The sequence below is a fragment of the Lactuca sativa genome, chromosome 4 (assembly GCF_002870075.4).
Source record: "Lactuca sativa cultivar Salinas chromosome 4, Lsat_Salinas_v11, whole genome shotgun sequence".
NCBI lineage: Eukaryota > Viridiplantae > Streptophyta > Magnoliopsida > Asterales > Asteraceae > Lactuca > Lactuca sativa.
Window position 1 is genome coordinate 337,152,264 of NC_056626.2, and position 16,548 is coordinate 337,168,811.

Below are 16,548 nucleotides of genomic sequence, written 5' to 3' on the forward strand. Positions count from 1 at the left end.
ATTGAGAGGTTTCGATTTGATCTCCTTATAAATAACTTCCTATGACTAGTTATTTTTATCACTTTCTACAACTTTCTTCTTCCTATTTTATTCTCTATTCTTCATCTTGATTCAGCATGGCTAACAAAGAGGTGTTGAACATTCGTACCATAAAGTCTAGACTTTCTCATAAAATTCATGTTGATATTGTGAAGAAGTATCACATTGATCCTGAATTTCCCCTTGTCTTCCTGAACCAAGGAACACCATTTTTGACGCTCCGGTAGGTTTTGTTGGGGTATGTTGAGTATTTTTGAAGTACGGGTTACGTCTACCAACATTTGATTTCCTGGAGGTAATCCTTGATTACTATCATCTTTACATCGCTCAAATTACCACAAATGGTTTTCGAAAAATCATTTGCTTTGTAATGTTATGCTCTACACTTGAGATTGTACCTTTCATCACTCTTTTCCTTCAGTTTTACGTTCGTATGTTGAATGGCGATTGGATATCCTTTTATCTTCATCATGTTTTATTAGAAATCTACGCTACCCTTCCTACTTCCATAATGTACTAGAATGAGGAATTCCTTTTTGTTTCTTCTACTGCCTTTGTTGGGCCTATGGCATATGGTGCTACCGCTGATAGATTTACAGATCCTACTCCTAATTTCACCCCCGAAGAATAGAGTATTGCGAACCTTTTATCGGAGAATTATGTGAAATTTATTGATGTCGATGAAATAACGCTCGGGATGGAGGGTATGAGTTCCTACTAGAACAAATTGGGAAGGAAACTTGTGGAAATAGTCATAGGTCATGAAGTCACTTTATTAGAACGATTGCATCACAAACGTTTGGCGAGCTCTGCTTTAGTTACCAAGGAAGTCACCATTCCTAATTCTCCTTCTCAATCGGAGTCTAGTATGAATTTCATAATGAATATGGATGGTCAGGATACGAATTTCCCAATTGTTCCTTCCCCTTCTAAAAATGTTATGAAAACAAAATCAAACAGTATGAAGCTTCATTCATCATCTGTTAGAGTCGCTTTAAGATCAAAGAGGAAAGTGGTTGGGGAGAAAGTTGTTTCTCTTGAGGGAGTTATGAACCGTTCTGATAAGGTAATTGATTTATCCTCACCGAAGTGCAAGAGGTCCACTCGTGGGAGTGAATAGAAATCTCATGGGCTTCCGTTGTAACATCCCAATGATGAGGTATTTTCAGTTTTAACCCTATATATGAATAAATATTGCTTGTTGAGTATAAGAAAGAGTGAAAAATGTCCCATAGTGGCATTTTGGTGATTTTGGACAAAGGGGTAGTATGTTGGGCGTACGTTGTGTACGCTAAGCACTGGGGAAGATCCTAGTACGTTGGCCGTACACTACGTATGCAAGGCGTATGTTAGAAAACTTCACACCCTAATTTTTAGGGTTTGGTCCATATATAAGCATCATTATCATCGCATTTCTCATTTCCTCATCAGCCTCCATCTAAGGAAACGTCCCTCTAGAAAACCTTAAGTGAAAATAGTATTTTAAGCTCATTTGTGTGCTTTAGTGGTGTTCTTGAAGAAAAAAATTGGTGCAAGGAATTTGAAGCTTGGAAGCAACTTGGATATAGGATTCTCTCCTTGTTAGCAACCTCCAAAAGGTAAAAAGCTCATAACTTGATCGCCCTATCTTATAGATCTAGTCATTTCTTCATTTAGGACACTTTTGGTCCCAAATATGATGATTCTTGAGCATGGCATGCTCTTAACCAAATAAGTCTTCCTTTCAGACCATATGAAGGGTCTTGACTCATAAAAATGTGGTCTTGATGCTTAGTTTTTCTCCATGTATGCTCTAGATGGTCTTAAGGCATTAAGAAGTTCATATTTTGTGTACTAAGCACTTAATGGACATGCAAAGTCATAAAGTTGGAAACTTTATGACTCTTAGTGGTATTTTGGCCTTGCATCGGAAAGCTGAACGTGAGAGCTTAATGCATTAAGCTCTTATTAAGGAAATGGAAATCTGAGCATACGGCCTGCGTAATCTAGAGTGCACAACATATATGTGGTCAACCTCCCGACTACGGTTAAAGCTTGAGTACGTCCCATGTACCTCCAGAGTACGCCCCATGTATGATCCCTGAGTTGACTCGGCTGGGTTGAATCGGTTGACTTGTTGATTTTGTCCAGTTTTAACCAAGGTTATTCTGGGAAATGATATTAATTTAGAATGGGAAATATTCTGGCATTTAGGATTTGGGTTGAGTCGGTTGTCGGAGCTAGGAGTTTTTTCAGACTACATTCAAACTGTGAGGTGAGTTTTCCTTGTTGTACCTGTGGGTCGTAGGCACCAATGTCATCCCACTATATTATTTATCCTAGTTAGGATGGTGATTTGATAATTGAAGCTACTTGGTGGATCTGTATGATTATTTTTATTTGTTGGCTATGTGTTTATGTTTGTTTGTTGTATATGTCGACATGTTGTGTTGGGTTTAGGGGGTCCTGTTTTACGTTGTAGGCCGAGACACCTAGGGACGACCGGATAGACTGTAGGCCCCTGGTGTTGGGTTTTAGTATACTACAACATCCTATGGTGCACATACAACCCTAAATACCTTGGATTTATGTTTTCTCAATTATACATGCAAATATGAAGTTTCCAAGATATTACCCTATACTAGCATACAAATATCATATACTTGGGTAATAAAATAGATAGAATACATACAGTTTTGATGTAACTTGTCTTCATGAAGCTTGAGTGCCTAGTGGCCTAAGTGTGACACCTCAAATGGTTCACACAACACCATGAACACTTGGAATAACCTTGAGAATAAGGATACTTTGGTTTTCTCTAGTGAAGTCGGCCTTGCCCTTTCGTGTACACACACTAGTGCCCATTTCACCAACCAAGGACATCTTTATATAGTTTGTAGATTAGGGTTAAACCCATGACCCTTCATTTCATATGATCCATGGGCTAAACACTCCATGGACTATCAATGAAAGCTTAGCCCAACCTAAATGAACTTGGCCATCACACACACACATATATATATATATATATATATATATATATATATCTAAGGGTCCATATTTAATTAGTTACTTTTGATCACTTAATTAATTATAAATTAATTCTTGATCAATAATAATTGAATAATATGATTATATATTAATATATTAGAACTTATAATATATTAATATAAATCACTAGTATCCTTTCTCCTCATCTTGTCTATCCAATTGTTCCGATGCCATGCAACCCAAATAGACCATGCCGAGTCGGGTCAAGTCTTACCAATTATAGTTATGGACTTAGACATTAATCCAACAGTCTCCCACTTGGATAAGTCTAAAACTATTATTGGGTATGACTTCAAAACCCGACTAGCAATCGTAGCTTTCAAAAGCTTCTATCGAACTCTGACATGTTAACTGAACTTTGATCTTGTCAATGACTTGTCCATTAGATAAGGGATCATATATTCCTCCATTCTAGATATCATATGGACTGATACATGGATTATAATCATTCTCTCTATCCATTTGTTGTTTACCGATTTCCGATTTATGATGACTGACTGATTGAACAAATCAAATCAGACTTGGCTTGGCCAAGCACTCACATGTGTCATCATTAAATCATCGAGGGGCCCACAACTATCGCTTTTATCCTGAAGGTAAACGGAATGGATAAACTTCGACTCATACGTCATGTTCTACTACTTGTTAAATCACATACAAAGGCATATTTTATGACATCGAGTTACCAATGCATTTTCGTGTAATCAATGTATAACCAACTCATAGTAACAACTCATATCTCTAGGTTTCAAGAATATAAGATATTATCGTCTCATGATCACTCGTGATAAAATCCATGAAGTGATTCCAATGAGCGTGGGTTGAATCCAATATTCAGAACTTATGAGCACTCATGAGTGTTGTAGCACCACTTTGTCCAACATCTTAGACCTCTACAAGCCAACCCATGACAGTCTTGATTCATATCTACTTCCAACATATGACCGACTGTGGATGATTTGAATAACTTAGTCATTCAGGAAGAATAACCTAGTTTATTTTGGAAGTCAAATCATGCAAAATGAAACACAAGAATAATTGAAACCAATATGGTCTTAGAACTTATGAATATAAATAAAACACCTTTTATTTATCACCATATGATTACACATTATTCATTGCATATTGTTTTAGCTATGAACTTTATTCTTGAATTAAAACAATATTTGTCCCATTCTCCAAGCATGTACACTATTTTTTCTAAACACTAGTCATGCCATATACCAAGTATGCACACTATGTTTGTCTATGATCTTTACATTGTGAAATAAATCAATTGAACCATGATTCTAATTTCACACTCCCAAATCCTTATTCTAAATGTAAGAATTGCAAATCCTTATCATTTATAGAAATCTGTTAGATTTTAAACTTATATGCATTGGTCCTCTTGTAACGATTATGCACAAAGTCATAAAGACTTGTCAACAAACGTTAAAGAGTATTCAAATGGAGATAACCTCCATGGAACCGAAGTCTCATATTGAAATTTCATTGCCTTTGAACATTCTTCTTGCATTAAGTTTCCTAATCTTACACATATAACTTCCACCTTCCTATATTCCCATTTTGACTATCACTTCTGAACAAGAGTTGCCTCTTTTTAGAATATGTCAATATGGTCCTTCCAAAAATTAACAATATACTTCCAACTGTCCCTGAGCAACCAATCTTTCGTAAACCTTAGATTGTCCTCGACAATTGCTTAATCATTTTAGTCATATCCAATTCTAGACCTTTTCCCTCTTAATTAATGCCCCAGGCATTTGGAAAATTTAGAAAGGACAAATATTATAGCACATGTAATCGATCTTGTACCCAAAACAAATGGGACAAGATTCATGATGTCTCACATAAAGACATGATTCTAAACCAGTCTTTTGGTACAATATTTTTTTTATTTGCCATGTTCTCAAAATTTGACTATGAAGAGGGATGTCGTAATCATAATCGAATTTTAGAACGCAAATAGTAGACCCATATATAGAATTTCCTTATGTTGAGCCATTCCAAAACAAAATTCATATATGTCCTTGACTAAAGATGATTAAAACCTCAATATAAGCTTTTAGAATTGAAATGAAGTATAATTCCCTCTCCCTTAATTATAGCAAAACTACTTTTTCTCAATTGAAACTTTTGTTTTCTATTAACATTGCAAAATTGCAACCTTTATCATAATTATCATGCTCCCACTAACATGATGATTATTAGCATAACACATATGCTCCCACTATCTTTGACATGTACTCAGAAATCAGCTTGACTTCTAGAAGTCAATACTTTACTGACTTTCTTACCAAAGTTTAGATTTCTGAGACGAGATTGCTTTGATAAGATTTTATCAAAATCATACACCTTATCTCAGATAGCTCACATGTGTGTCTAAACAATTTTATAACTATGAAAAGGGATGTCGTAAGCATAGTCTCAATTGTTTAGATCTTTGCTATATGCTTCAAATCTACTTGGTGGAAGTGTTTCCTCACCATCATTTTCATGAATCGGAGAGAAACCTTATGACCCTTAGATTTTATGGTATATGTGTTCATATCCATGTGAATTGTCAAAACCATAATCACAAGACAAGGATAATGACAAATCCAAACTCATATGGACTGAACTCAATCTTAATATCTTGCCACTTGGTAGCTCAAGGGCCTGTCATTGCTTCCAAGTTGTTATGCAACCAATTTAGAACTCTAAGAACTCATATGCAAAGCCAACTTTAACTAGAATGGGCACAAAAATAGAAATATGTCAACACGATAGGTTATAAACCTCACGTCGTGTGCTAGTGTTAAACTACATGTTTTTAATCTTGATTAAATCTTGAAATTCTTCCAGGATCTTAAAGACTCCCACTGTCCTCTTGACATATAAGACTATCTTGCCAAATATTCAAGAGATAGTTTGGATTCTTTATCAAGACAAAAACTTCATACAATTGGCCTTAGTTGGTCTTTGTTTTATCCAAAACATCACAACTTACCAATTTCAAACGTACAAGAATTGAAAACCTTTTACTCTTACATTTGACTAGTGTTTTAAACCTTTCTTTAAGATATGTCACTCAACTTACAGTCTTGGAGTATGACTCTAAGACTTGTTTTGGAACGAAGTATGACTCATCTTCTTGATTTAACCATTCCAATAATTCAAGATTCCTCTTCTTAGCTATCACAATGCACTTAGAGGATGAATTGTGATAAGGTCTCTTAATCATTAAGATGATCATATAACATGATACTAAATTACTCTCCCATCTTTTCAGATTTCGGAAACTTTTATCCTTCTGCCTAATTTGATTCTTCTCATTCGTTCTATCATACATCGAAAATTTTCCAATGTATCAGAATTATACTTAAGCCTATAAGTATAACCATATTTACTAAACTTTAGTAAATCATGATGAATAGTCTTAAGGATTATTTGTGGTGGGCTTGATCAATGCTTGAAAGTTCTCATTCATCATACTATATAACTTACATGATTCCAAGTTTCGGTCCAATTGAAACTTGGGTGATGAGAAACTTTCCTTATTTGGTAAATTTAGACACTACCACTAATGAAAGAATCAAAACCATTTTCCTATATTACTAGCAATGGAATCATATAAACAACAATTTTTTTCACAAATGCCATTGTAAGGATACTTAAAATAACTAAAATAAAAAATTTCCTTTTATTTTAAAACCTTTGCGGAAAAACTTATCCTTACAATCCATATGAAAACCTTGTTGTTGTATATTCCTAAGCAATGTGTCATACATCCTAAGTAACAACTTCAAAATTCTGATGCGATTGAAGTCCATCTTCGCGAACAGAAGCAACATATACTTCCTTTAAGATTTCTCTCTTTTCTTTGATTCTTGTAACATCACCATGTGACTCAGTCACATTATGTAATAAGAATCTCCAAATAGGAGCTTAACAGAGTTAGACAATGGACTTTAACTGTAGTAGAGTCAAACTTATTGAATTTAACATCCTTAGGTAAATTTGGCAGCTTCGCTAATAGTTCCCCTTCCTTTGGAAACTTTAACAAATGGACCCTTTGGTAATGGTACATGGGATTATCACAGACTTAGCTTTTCTCTTTACCATTTGGTCAACCGAGTTGACTATGGCCGATCCCTTTCCATTGGGAAGAGAATGCTTTTTCTAGATTTCTAGTGTCATCATTGTCAATGCCCATAAAGTTTTGGGAAGTCGATCTTCTAATAAAATTTGCTTTACTAGCCTTCCAAATCATTGTTGATTCAGCAGTACCAAGCAAATAGATAAAATCATTAAGGGTCTTGTCATATTCTATTTCATAGGAGTCCCAAAGGAATACACTATGTGACTTAGAAAGTGATTGAACCACCAACTTTCTCAAGACTTTGACACCCAACTCTCCCAGCTTGTCAATATGTGACTTCATCTCCAAGATGTGATCACACCTAGACCTTGCCTTTCAAATAGGGCTTGAGTCACCTTGAACTTATGGGTTAGGGATAATAATTGGAGGAGGTGGAGGAAGTGAAGTTCCAAGAGATTTGGGAAGATCATAGATGTCTGAACTAGACATCTTTTGGGAGATATTCAAGTTTTGTTGATTTAAAGTCCTTAATATAACACCCAATATGAAATATTAAGGCTAGGACCCAACAACCTATTTATAACTGGAAGAGGGATGCCGTAATCCAAGTTATAAAATAGTTGAAGGTAGGTAAATGACGATTTACCAATTTCCACCATGAAAAATGAAATATAATTAAGTTTTAATTGGATTTGAAACTCCTAGATCTTTTGAGATACATTGAACTTTCAATGGCATGTTTGAATCTCGATTGTGCCCTCTCAAGTTTGTGACTAGGATGCCAAGGATCACAAACAAGGTGTGAATAACCATGCAAATTGACTTGGTACCTTTATTTTTATCACCCAATCGATGTGTTGGTTAACCACGCACACTCCACCAATACTATGATAAACATTAAGTTACCATTTTCCTACCTTGTTAAATCAAGCTAGTGTGCTGGTTAACCACACACGCTCCACTAACCGACTTAAGCTAAGTGCCAAGTGTAATTTCATGGGTTAGAACCTTATTCACATTTTCCTAAGTAACTAAGATTGGGAATTTATAAAAGGTTTAGTTACTTAGTATTTATCATTAATACTTTTAATGAAGGGAGAATTATAGTCCTTGTCCTATCCGTTCAACTAACAACCCTCCACTAGTCAAGGAAGCGGTGGGTGAGAGTGGATACCCATTAAACTGCCATTTTATAGGCAGTAACCTTATACCCCCTTATAGACCGGCTTTGTGAATGAGGCCTACTAATGGTAAGAAGACTTGCTCTTATACATATATGTAATTATTATTAACTTATAATATTATAAAGTATAACAGTTGAATTTTAACATTTAAAATTCCGAGGGCTTAACTTGGAACTAAAGAATTCATGGGAAAACTTTACAAATTCCAAAACTTGAGGGCAAGTTTTGAAACTATTCATAACTCTTGGATTTTCATAATGTAAATCCACAAAATGCATGTGTATCAATTAGATTCATTTGATGGTGCAGAATCCCAATCAAACGGATGATGTCAGATCAAATAGAAGAGAAGGAGAAGAAGAATAATATGAATCTTGTTTGAATTGATTAGAATGAAGTTCCCTTACACAAGATTCACACACTTACACACATATGCTCCTCTATTCTCTTCTGTTCATCAATCCCTACTCCTCACCCCTAACACCTATATATATATACAAGGGGAACATGGGCCGTAAATGTGTTTACGGCCGTAAACCTGTTTACAGCCGTAAACACTGACCGTAAACACCCCACCTGGCCATAAACTACACTGTAAGCTCATAAAATATTACATAAAAATACAATTGCCCAGAAAAGCAAAGTATAAACCATATTTTGACCCAAAAATCTCCCCCTTGGTTTGTAGCTTTCTTTTCTTAATTGACCCAACAAGCTCCCCTAAAAAGTAGCTGGCTCTTCTTGTCAATCTTCAATGGGAGCTTGGCTTCAGCTTTAACCTTTGATTTCTTCACAACATCAGGATGAACATATGAATCTTCCATGAATGACTTCATCTTGAGCCTTTGAGCTTTTCTTCAGAATTTGACATTGAATGCACATTGAGTGAGGATGCTTGATGTACTGATTCTTGAAAGATAGCGTTTTCAGCTTGAGAATCTTTAGAGAGAACTAGTCTTCTGGATCACTTCAGCAGGTTTAAGATAGCAGCAGACTGATTGAGGAGGCTTCAATGCAATCCGTCACATATTCTTTAATTTCAGCTTCACCTTGCTTCTGGGGTTGAAAGATAGAATGTTGAAAGAATAATCTTCATTTCTTTCTTCTTCGAATGAGAATTCTTCGATGATCACAGATGAAGCCTTGGCTCAGAAATCTTCGAACCAAACTCCATGAGTTTCATCTTCACATGAATTCACTTTTCAAGACAAAACAAAACTAAAAGAAAATTTTAGCACACAATATTTTTGGATTTCTCATATTATCTGATTTTTGTTGGGTTTTTAAAATTTTTAATTCTCCTATAATATTTAAATTAGAAGAAACTATGAACAAATTTAACAAAAATAAAATGATATCTAACTTTAAGAATGATTTGGGATCAAAGTTTTTAGACAGCCTTTATCCGTTTATCAGTACCTCTCCCTTCATGAATAGATCTGGTCAATCGCCGATATTGTGGTCCACTTAAACCAGAGAGATTGTGACAAAATTAGGACATACAATAAGTGACAAGACAATGTGATCCTAAGTTCCCAGATAATATTCCTTAATGACCATTCAGCTGACGACGACCAAAGATATTGTTGTCCACCTAAATTGAGCAGCGAGATCTACAAACAACCTAGTGATCAATTTTAAATGTACTAGAACCTGTTTCCCGTTTCCTGACATACCCCAATAAGCAGGAACTTCCAAAGTACTCCTTACTTTAGGTGAGCAGACAATTATTATGAGAGAAGTCAGATTTAGAATTCATATGCTATACACCCAGGTCAGATCTCTTCCAATCTCGCAGAGGCTAAAACATATGACTAACTAAACTTTTAGAGGGATTCAGCAAAAGAATGATGCATATATTGTGTACCAGGTCGGATTGTAAGTCACGCAAAGGAGACAACATATGATTAACAGACAGGAAGAATTGCATAGATAGAAGATGCAGATAAATAGAATTGTATATGTTACAGTCCAAGTCGGATTTATCGATCACGCAGAGGAGGCAACATATGACTAACAAACAGAAAGAAAGAATATAACCTTCTACAGACCTAGTTTATCAGAATTCCCCAGTCATCCCATCAAAGTCGGAGTTAAGGATAGAATCCGCACATCGAGGAAAAGTGAATCCACAGTTTTAGATACAGGTTCTTTTAATGTGACCGGTAGATTCTCATGTATATCTCCCTGCTCAACCTATCCGAGCATCGTATTGTCAGGATAAACAGATCTAACTAGGTCAATGTTAGTCAAGTCCTTGAATTCCTTAAGTTCAAATCTTCCTAGTCAAGTCCTTTTAAAATCTTTCATGCCTACCAGCGCATCGGGCACAGAGCGTTGACAATTCAACTTAGGTACGTTACGCAGATTCAGATTGCCCGTTATCACTTCCTAATTTCATTTCCCGTCATAACACCTGCAAACAAAACTATCAGCAATATTTTTAATTTTCTAGATTTTTATTGTTTTTGGATTTTTGATTATTTCTCCCCCTAAATTTGTGCATGGGTGAGAATAAAAATAAAAGAAAATAAAATGCGCAAATTTAAATCAACCTACCTACAGAAACAAAAATAAATTTTAAATTTTTTTAAGGAATTAAGAAAATAAAATAAAATAACACTACAAGAAAAATAGCCTTTTACGACGCGCAAACCACGACACTCATTGATTTATGTTACGCAATGGAGAGTGACGTTAAAAAAGTGTCATCTCTTCAAAAAATTTATGGATTTAGGTCACACATTATTGTGTGCCCTTAAATTAGCGTCATACGAGAAAAAATTAAAAACACGGAGGGCGCTGTATCTTAAATGGGCGTCCTCTATGAGTGTCGCTTTATAATTTTAATGAAAAGCGCGTTTAGTAGATAGGGGGAAAATGAAATCCCTAAAATTTTGAACACCCGCCTTATTTTTTGTCCTCCAATTTTGTTTCCTTCTTGCCCTAATTAGGATCCTTTCTTCCCCCTCCATGGATTCGACTGTCGCCTTGCCTAGTTATTGACACTCCTTCCTTCGTTCCGCACTTGCCTTCTTCGCCTGACAATATCTCAAGAAGTACAACTACGAAAGCGTACAAGTCGGACTTATGTGTGAAGAATTTACATGCTCCATCTACTTCTATCCTAGAGTCGACGATTTAGGGCCTTACAGCTTCTCATCCCACATAGCGCCGGCGATTTAGGGCCTTACAAGCCCTAGCTCGGATTTAACAAAAATAAAATGATATCTAACTTTAAGAATGATTTGGGATCAAAGTTTTTAGACAGCCTTTATCCGTTTATCAGTACCTCTCCCTTCATGAATAGATCTGGTCAATCGCCGGTATTGTGGTCCACTTAAACCAGAGAGATTGTGACAAAATTAGGACATACAATAAGTGACAAGACAATGTGATCCTAAGTTCCCAGATAATATTCCTTAATGACCATTCAGCTGACGACGACCAAAGATATTGTTGTCCACCTAAATTGAGCAGCGAGATCTACAAACAACCTAGTGATTGTTCAATTTTAAATGTACTAGAACCTGTTTCCCGTTTCCTGACATACCCCAATAAGCAGGAACTTCCAAAGTACTCCTTACTTTAGGTGAGCAGACAATTATTATGAGAGAAGTCAGATTTAGAATTCATATGCTATACACCCAGGTCAGATCTCTTCCAATCTCGCAGAGGCTAAAACATATGACTAACTAAACTTTTAGAGGGATTCAGCAAAAGAATGATGCATATACTGTGTACCAGGTCGGATTGTAAGTCACGCAAAGGAGACAACATATGATTAACAGACAGGAAGAATTGCATAGATAGAAGATGCAGATAAATAGAATTGTATATGTTACAGTCCAAGTCGGATTTATCGATCACGCAGAGGAGGCAACATATGACTAACAAACAGAAAGAAAGAATATAACCTTCTACAGACCTAGTTTATCAGAATTCCCCAGTCACCCCATCAAAGTCGGAGTTAAGGATAGAATCCGCACATCGAGGAAAAGTGAATCCACAGTTTTAGATACAGGTTCTTTTAATGTGACCGGTAGATTCTCATGTATATCTCCCTGCTCAACCTATCCGAGCATCGTATTGTCAGGATAAACAGATCTAACTAGGTCAATGTTAGTCAAGTCCTTGAATTCCTTATGTTCAAATCTTCCTAGTCAAGTCCATTTAGATTCTTTCATGCCTACCAGCGCATCGGGCACAGAGCGTTGACAATTCAACTTAGGTACGTTACGCAGATTCAGATTGCCTGTTATCACTTCCTAATTTCATTTCCCGTCATAACACCTGCAAACAAAACTATCAGCAATATATTTAATTTTCTAGATTTTTATTGTTTTTGGATTTTTGATTATTTCTCCCCCTAAATTTGTGCATGGGTGAGAATAAAAATAAAAGAAAATAAAATGCACAAATTTAAATTAACCTACCTACAGAAACAAAAATAAATTTTAAATTTTTTTAAGGAATTAAGAAAATAAAATAAAATAACACTACAAGAAAAATAGTCTTTTACGACGCGCAAACCACGACACTCATTGATTTATGTTACGCAATGGAGAGTGACGTTAAAAAAGTGTCATCTCTTCAAAAAAATTAAGGATTTAGGTCACGCATTATTGTGTGCCCTGAAATTAGCGTCATACGAAAAAAAAAATAAAAACACGGAGGGCGCTGTATCTTAAATGGGCGTCCTCTATGAGTGTCGCTTTATAATTTTAATGAAAAGCGCGTTTAGTAGATAGGGGGAAAATGAAATCCCTAAAATTTTGAACACCCGCCTTATTTTTTGTCCTCCAATTTTGTTTCCTTCTTGCCCTAATTACGATCCTTTCTTCCCCCTCCATGGATTCGACTGCCGCCTTGCCTAGTTATCGACACTCCTTCCTTCGTTCCGCACTTGCCTTCTTCGCCTGACAATATCTCAAGAAGTACAACTACGAAAGCGTACAAGTCGGACTTATGTGTGAAGAATTTACATGCTCCATCTACTTCTATCCTAGAGTCGACGATTTAGGGCCTTACAGCTTCTCATCCCACATAGCGCCAGCGATTTAGGGCCTTACAAGCCCTAGCTCGGATTGAACTAAGGTATGCTTTACTGAGCATGATTTGTCATGATTTTTTTTTCTGCTTACAAGCCCTAGGTCCGATTTCAAGAAATATCTCATTCTATTCAATGAAGCAGGTCTGATTCTTCTCTTCTGGTTGCACTAAGGTATGTCGTGCTTACCGTTATTCATCTAGTCTCTTCTTCTTCTTCTTCTTCTTCTTCCCTGATATCTTAATTTTTCGTGTAACACCTACCATTTCTTCACTTTTGGAACGCGTACAATTTCTTCACTTATTCTTCTTCTTCTTCTTCCCTGACTCGAATTACTTTATCACGCCATTTGTGTTGATGGGTGCAGCGCTAGCTTTTTTCCTAATCTATTTCCAAGTGAACTGGTCACTAGCTTGTGTGGTGGTTGTGGCGGAATCAAAATGGGGGTTTCAGCCATACTCAAGCAAAACATATAGACATCATTACCACTTGGCCAATTGTCATGGCCCTCCACTCGCTGGTTCTAAACCCTGAAGACACGACAAAACAGAGGGTATAATATCATGAGACATGTATGTGTTTCTTGGTCATGAAACAACAACTGCAAAACAACAGCTCCCATCATACAACAGAGGGTATATATATGTAATTTTAAGTTTTTTGTGATTGATTTAATCTTTTATGAATTTGTTATTATATAATATATATATATATATATATATATATATAGTTTGTTGGGTGCAGGTTGGATCTGTGAAAGGTAAAGTTATTAGGATGGGAGTCATAAGCACCTCACTGCTTACCGCAGACAATACTCCTATGGTTGTACCAAATACCGTATTTTCTAGTCAGGTGACCATTACTTCTTTCCTCCATAACCTTAAAAGTTTTGTTTTAGTATATAAGATAGTCTTCCAATATTTATCATAGGCAATTGTGAACAAATCATATGCTGGTTGGCATGAATTGGTGTCCGATAGCTTTCCCAATACACCCTTCATTTTCATCGGTTGAAGAAGCTGCTTTCTTCTCAGTTCTCCCTGCCTCTTTCTTCCGTCTTTTTTTTTTTTTTTTTTTTTTTTACATCTTCTTTGTAGGGTTCATCAGTTCAAAAGTTTCTAAATTACCCTTCATCTCTTTTATCTTTGTCCACCATTCTCATCATCAATTAGCAAGAAATACGTATATTTCTCCTCCTCCACCACCCCCACTATCTCCGTTTTTGGTTTTAGAAATATTTCATCACCATCTTCATCTTTCGTTTGAAACAAAATCGCCAAAATAGAGGTGGGTTGTTGTTCTTCGTGATGTATTACTTGAATTTTTTAGTTTCTTTATTTTATCAGTAATTGAAATAGATCAGACTACAACTACACAAACACTTACATAGGATGCCACCTGTGCCTCCTACAAAATTTCACATTCCAACCTGACTTCATTTCGTTATTTTTAAAAGGGGGAAGAGGTCACAGACACATAAAAAGCAAAACACTGAAGCAACTGGATTCACATATTGAGAGCATACACTCGCCTTTAGTTTCTGATTTCTCCTTTTAAGCACCTGACCATATTCAAGACTTCAATCTGTTCACGCCCCTATTTAGTTGTTTCACGGCTTCACCATAGCAGTCATGTCTACAATTTTTCACCTGATCAAAGCCCAAAATAGCACAGCTGACGTTGCACAACATACAAAGGCCATGCCCAATTCATATGGACTTCACTTTTGAAAGGGTGGCTGTCCACACCTGCAACCTGTCTACAAAATCAGATGTTCACATGTTTATTTCACCATACCATCAAGCAAACTACACGTTAACAACTTATCTGCCTCTAATACATGCCATCTCTTCCTGCCCCTATCGTTATACATATATTGAGAGCTACAGAAACTTCTAGTAGAGTACAACGGTTCAAAACATTTTCCTCATTTCTTGATGGTGAAAATGGTCTAGAAGCAGTAAGCACATCCAAATTTTCCAAGTTTAGTGGTCTTTTAACTCTTATGATCTTATGAACATGGACACTTATAAAAACACATTATTTTAGTTGATTAATTATAGCTATTTTCATTTCAGGCTTTTCGCATACCCTTAGGAGCTGTTGGATGTTACAGTTGCCAAATTTACCCCTGTGAATACAGATGGTGAATCTGGTGAACCAACGTACATTATATCAGATCGATCAGTTGAAAGTAAGCGAACTTTATATACTTCTTTGATAGTAACTTTTTGTGTAAAAAGCTTGTCATCAAGAAGTTGCAACTCTGATAATCAAATTCACGACAAAAATGAGAGAAGATAGGAACAACTTTTGATTCCAATTTGTACTACACACTAAGAAAATGCTAATTTCCATGACACACACAAAAACAAAAACAAGTAGTTCCCATCTTCTCTAAGAGGAGTCATCTACTTTTGGAATTTTAGATTAATGAATTTGTATTTTTTGCAAAGTATTAAATTAAGGATAATTTAAATAATTTGATGAGGGATTAATTACACTTACAGGAAGAACTGGAGGGACTTACTTCTAATTACCCTAATCGCTTCAAAGTTTACTATGTATTGAATCCAGTAGGTATTATTCTTAGTAACAAAAAGCCTATGATAAACAAATAAATGATAGTAGGTTGCTGTTTGTTGCATTGAATTAAACCTAAGGGCCCTCATTGTTGGAAGTATTGGAGAGTTTTTATCAGCTGCTTTGCTGCCTCCAGAGCCATTAGCTGTAAGTGTTAACAATTCTTGATGACTTGAATCTTAGTGAATGATTCAAATTGCTAAATGATAGAACTTTAATTTGTTCTAGGTCCAAAATGTTGTGGATTTTTCAAAGATGATTGGAGGATTAGATGTAAATGAAAATCTTACACATCTTGGTTAGTTTATATTAATATATTTATAAAAGTTTATTTCCTAAGATTATCTTTTCTCATTTTTTCAAAATATACGTAAATATCTGGTAATCCTTCCATTGGATCCGAAATTAGGGAAAATGCTAATAATGGGTGCTTTTTTTTCGTTGCTTTGATCATATTCTTACAATTGTTGCTGGACTTAGTGTCAGGGATAATTTTCTTTTGCCTCAAGAGAACAAAGACGCGAGTAATCCAGCTACTTTCACACAAGGGCATTTTGGTCTTTTCCTGATATCTTTTG